Genomic DNA, 5,813 nt, shown 5'->3' with positions numbered 1-5,813 from the left:
AAAAAAAAAAAAAACAAAAACAAAAGAAACCCACCTATTGTGGCCTCCCAAAGTGTTGGAATTACAGCCATGAGCCACCGCGCCTGGCCAATTGGAAGGTTTTAACTCTAACAAAGAGAAGGAAAAGAGAGAGAGGCAGTCAGCAGGAACTGTATTTCTCCACGTCTAGCTTGCTTGATCTCAATGACCTTTTTTTTTTTTTTTAAATAATACAGACCACAGTCACACGAGTGCTGTATTTTCAATCTCTCATTTTCAGGAAGAGGAAACTCTTACAAGCAGAATGTATTATATGTAAATGCAAGTTTCACACAGCCAAAAGTGTATCTGGACAACACTCTATAAATAAGCAGTGTTGAAAACACTCTGCAATGTAACTAATAGATAGGCTTGAGTGCCCTGAGCCTTCCTTGGGTTGTTTGGGTTACAGCTAAACTAGCCTCCGCCTCCACCCTTTTACAAAGCAAAGATTACTTTTACAATGCAAACAACCATTCCCTAACTTTTCTGTCTTTAAGATCAAAACTCTGCACAATTTATTTTCTGAAAGTAAGAAAGACATATAAAAAAAATTCACGGTTGGGTGCGGTGGCTCATGCCTGTAATCCCAACACTTTGGGAGGCCAAGGTGGGCAGATCACCTGAGTCAGGAGTTTGAGACCAGCCTGCCTGGCAAGGTGAAACCCCGTCTCTCCTAAAAATACAAAAATTAGCCAGGTATAGTGACACGCGCCTGTAGTCCTCCCAGCTACTTGGGAGGCTGATGCAGGAGAATCGCTTGAACTCAAGAGGCAGAAGTTGCAGTGAGCCAAGATTGCGCCACTGCACTCCAGCCTGGGGGACAGAGTGAGACTCCGTCTCAAAAAAAAAAAAAAAAAAAATCACATTCATTCAATCTAGCAAATATGCCTTGTCCATTTCACTACCCGTAACACCACTGCTGCTACCACCACCACCACCATCACCACTCCAGAGACTCGCAACCCCTTCTAGTCCCAGGGTTGGAATAGGCTCTGGCCAACTCCATTTCCACCGCCACCACCACCACCACCACCCTTGGGAATGGGCTTAACTCCAGGGGTATACAAAATCCCTTCCCCATCCCCTTAGATCCATTATTCATTCATCCCATAAATACTTATTTATGTATGAGATGGAGTCTCGCCCTGTCTCTCTCGCTACTGTGTGTTAGGCACTCTTCTAGTAATAGGTGCTGAGGATACAGTAATTGAACTCAGCAGACAGAGTTCCTCGTCTCATTAAGTTTGCCTTCTAGTGGGAGGAAACAATAAATAAATGAATAGATGAGGCTGGTTGTGGCAGCTCACACCTGTAATCCCAGCACTTTGGGAGGCTGAAGCACAAGGATCACTTGAGCCCAAGAGTTTGAGACCAACCTGGGCAACATGGTGAGACCCCATCTCTACAAATAAAATTATTTAAAAACCTGAAAAAATGATGAGCCAGGTGCCTATAATCCCAGTGCTTTGGAAGGCTGAGGCAGGAGGATTGCTTGAGCTCAGGAGTTTGACACCAGCCTGGTCAACATAGTGAGACCTCATCTCAACTAAAAATTTAAAAAATTAGCCAAGCGTGGTGCTGTCCACTTGTGGTTCCAGCTTACTCAGGAGGCTGAGGCAGGAGGATCACTTGAGCCCAGGAGGGCAAGGTTGCAGTGAGCCATGATTGCACCACTGCACTCCAGCCTGGGTGACAGACTGAGACACTGTCTCAAAAAAAAAAAAAAAAGAATATGCTGGGCATGGTGGCTCATGCCTGTAATCCCAGCACTCTGGGAGGCCGAGGTGGGTGGATCACAAGGTCAGGAGTTCGAGACCAGCCTGCCCAACATGGTAAAACCGCATCTCTACTAAAAATACGAAAATTAGCCTGGTGTGTGTAATCCCAGCTACTCAGCAGGCTGAGGCAGGATAATTGCTTGAACCCAGGAGGCAGAGGTTGCAGTGAGCTGAAATCCCACCACTGCACTCCAGCCTGGGTGACAGAGCAAGACTCCATCTCGAAAGAAAAAAAAAAAGAATAGATGAGAAGACAGTTGATTATAAGTGCTATGATGACAATTAGAACCCAGGATGGATAGGAAGTGGCTAGGGGAGAAACCTAGGTATGGCTGTCAAGAAAGGTCCCTATAAGGAAGTGCTGTGTACATGCAGACCTGAATGACAAAGAGTCAACCATGCAAAGAATCTGGGTAAAGAGCATTCCAGTCAGAGGGAACAGCTAATGCAAAAGCCCTAAGGCAATAGCAAGCTCACTGTGCTCAAGAAACAGAAAGAAAGTCAGTGAGGCTGAAACCCATATGTTGAAGGAAGAAAGTATAAGATGAGGTCAGAAAGGGAGGCATGCCCTAGCTAGTGGAGAAGCTCTTAGGCCAGGGAAAGGAGTTTGGATTTCATTCAAAGTGTAATGAGAAGGTGTTAAGCTCCAAAGTGGCACAATCTGATTTATGGTTTTAAAGGATCATGGTAGCTGCTGAGTGGAGAATAAATTGTGGGATCAAGGGATGCAAGGTAAACCACTTAGAAAGCTATTATAGTGGTCCAGGTGGAAACAGTGGCTTGGACAAGGATGGTGATAGAGGGCGGGGCTGTTGAGAAGTAGAAGGACTCAGGAAATGTTTTGGAGTTGGAGTACCCTAATGACCTGCCTTGGCTCTCTCTGCATGGTTTATGCATATCAAATAATTATCAACAATCGGCAAATATTTATTGAGTTCCTACCACGTCCCAGGCACTGTGCTACGCACTGGAAGCTACAGCCCAGAGGAGAAGGCCCACTCCACCTCCTTCTGCCCTACTGCCATAGGAGCTCTAGTTTGAGGAAGCTACTGCCCATCCCAACCCCACCCCATTTGCAGGGCCAGAGGCACACCTGTTACCCCACCCTACCCACCCCTGCACTCTATTCCAATGCCGATCTGGAATTGATGGGGTGGGGGCAGTGTTTACAGTGGAGAATTGATGCCATAAAAAGAAGAGTTCAAAGTCCTCTTGAAGGTCTCAGAGCAAAGACCAGGAGAGCCCAAAGCTTCCAGAGTGGAAAGGGAGTACAGCAAGGGCCATGAGGATGAGACAACTCTTGCCCACACTACTGCTAGTCCTTCTCCGGGTTCCCAGAGCCCAGATTTTCTCAGTCTTCAATATCCCATTCTGCCGGCACCTATTCCCTCGGCCCCACCTTAGTAAATGTCTGGGTCTTGTATGCCCTCTGGTGGCACAATCATGGCACTGCAGCCCATAGTTAGTCCCCAACTTTTCACTACTCAATCTACAGTGTTCTCTGGCTCACAGCTCCTAGGGGCAGTATGGAAATTCTGGAAATCAGGGAAGGGCTGGAACACTGGTCTCTGGGTGTTGGAAGGATGAGCTAACTCTCCATCTAGTTTTATATGCAATGCCAGATTCATCTTTTATGAGTTGAATTAAGCATATTTGAGCACCTGCTGTGAGCTGATCCCAGTTACCAACATGTGCTTAGCTGACCCAAGCTACGACTGGCCACTCCCACCAAAATCTTAGAGTCTGGAGCTGGGGGTGTGTGAAGAAGCAAGAGCGGTTTAGAATTCATTCTGCTGTCAGCAGCAGTGTCAGAAGCCCGAACCTCACCCTCCTAGCATTCCTGCTGCCTAATTTCCCTTTGTTCCTGCCTGTTTTTTACACCTGATTCTCTGGCCTTTCTATCAGTTCTGTGAGCAAGTTATTCACTATCCTTCCAACAAATGTCATTTCTGCTCACATTAGTTGGAGTCTGTTTCTGTTTTTATAACCAAGATGACTGGTACGTTGGACAATTCATCAAGCCTCTCTGGACGTTAGTTTCCCCCTTAGTAAAAAAGGGAGAATAGCAAAGACTTCCATGTGCAAGGCCATTTTTATTAAACAAGTGTATTAGTTCTCTGTTGCTGCAAAACAAATTACCACACATTTAGCAACTTAAAGCAACACACGCTTACTGTTTCATAGTTTTTGCCTATCAGGAGACTGAGCATAGCTCAGTGGGGTCCTCTACTTCAAGGTCTCACAAAGCTACAAGCAAGGTGTTAGCTGAGGCTTTAGTCTCATCTATGGCTGGAATAAGGAAGGATCCAATTCCAAGCTCATGTGGTCATTGATAGGATTCAGTTCCATATGGGCTAGGCTGCTGGACTGAGGGCCTCAGGCACCTTTCCCCTTAGGCCTCTGCCACGTGGCATGTCTTCATCCAAGCCAGCAAGAAGAGAGCCCTCTAGCAAACAGAAGTTATGGTCTCTTACAGCCTCATTACAGAAGTACCATCCATCACTTTCTGATGGATCAGAAGCAAGTCTCTAGGCCAGCCCACAGTCAAGGGACGGAACTACTTAAGGACATGAATACCAAGAGGTGGGGATCATTTGTGGCCATCTCAGATTTGCCTGCCACAATGTGGTAGCTGTTAGTCATCTTTCAAGGACTCCTCAAAATGCCACTTCCTTCTTGAGGGCTTTTTAAGTTCTTCCTCTACCCAAACCCATCAAAGTTAACCCCTCTTACAGATGATGAAACTTGAAAATGCACTGGATATTAGATGGAATTGTATTCAATTGTGTTAGGGAAAGGTAATGGTTATTTTGACACTAAGAAATTCCCCTAATTTTAACATTTATTTATTTATTTAAATTGACAAATAAAAATTATATATACACATAAATTATGTACAACATGTTTTGAAATATGCATATATTGTGAAATGGCTAAATCAAGCTAATTAACTTATGCATCACTTCACATGCTTATCTTTTTTTTTGGTGGTGAGAATACCTAAAATCTACTCTCTCAGCAATTTCAAGTATAAGATGCATTGCTATTAACTCTAGTCACCACGTTGTGCAATAGATCTCTTGAACTTACTCCTCTCATCTAACAGAGATTTTGTATCCTTTAGCCAACTTCATTTCGGCCCAATCCTCCCACTCCCCAGCCTCTGGTGACCGCCATTCTACTTTTTCTACGAGTTCAACTTTCTAAGATTCCACATATAAATGAGACCACGGCCAGGTGCAATAGCTCACACCTGTAATCCCAGCACTTTGGGAGGCTGAGGTGGGCGGACCATGAGGTCAGGAGTTCAAGATCAGCCTGGCCAACATAGTGAAACCCCGTCTCTACTACAAATACAAAAATTAGCCGGGTGTGGTGGCATGCACCTGTAGTACCAGCTACTTGGGAAGCTGAGGCAGGAGAATCGTTTGTACCCAGGAGGTGGAGGTTGCAGTGAGCCGAGACCACGCCATTGCACTCCAGTGAGAGTGACAGAAAGAGACTCTGTCAAAAAAAAAAAAAAAAAATCATGTGGCATTTGTCTTTCTGTGCCAGGCTCATTTCACTTACCATAATATCCTCCAGGTTCATCCATGTTGCCATAAATTGCAAAATTTCATTCTCTTTTTTTATGGCTGAATACTATTACATAATGTATATACTGTATATGCATTTTCTTTATCCATTTATCTGTTGATGGACACTTAGGGTGATTCCATATCTTGGCTATTGTGTGTGTGTGTGTGCGTTGTTGTTGTTGTTGTTTCTGAGACGGAGTCTCGCTCTGTCACCCAGGCTGGAGTACAGTGGTGCGATCTTGGCTCACTGCAACCTCTGCCTTCTGGGTTCAAGCAATTCTCCTGCCTCAGCCTCCTGAGTAGCTAGGCGCTCACCACCACACCTGGCTAATTTTTGTATTTTTAGTAGAGACGAGGTTTCACCATATTGGCCAAGCTGGTCTTGGACTCCTGGCCTTGTGGTCCGCCTGCTTTGGCCTCCCAAAGTGCTGGGATT

Source organism: Mandrillus leucophaeus, unplaced genomic scaffold (assembly GCF_000951045.1).
Source record: "Mandrillus leucophaeus isolate KB7577 unplaced genomic scaffold, Mleu.le_1.0 Scaffold313, whole genome shotgun sequence".
In the NCBI taxonomy this organism is placed as follows: domain Eukaryota; kingdom Metazoa; phylum Chordata; class Mammalia; order Primates; family Cercopithecidae; genus Mandrillus; species Mandrillus leucophaeus.
The sequence above is the reverse complement of the archived record's forward strand: the minus strand, read 5'-3'. Positions refer to the sequence as shown.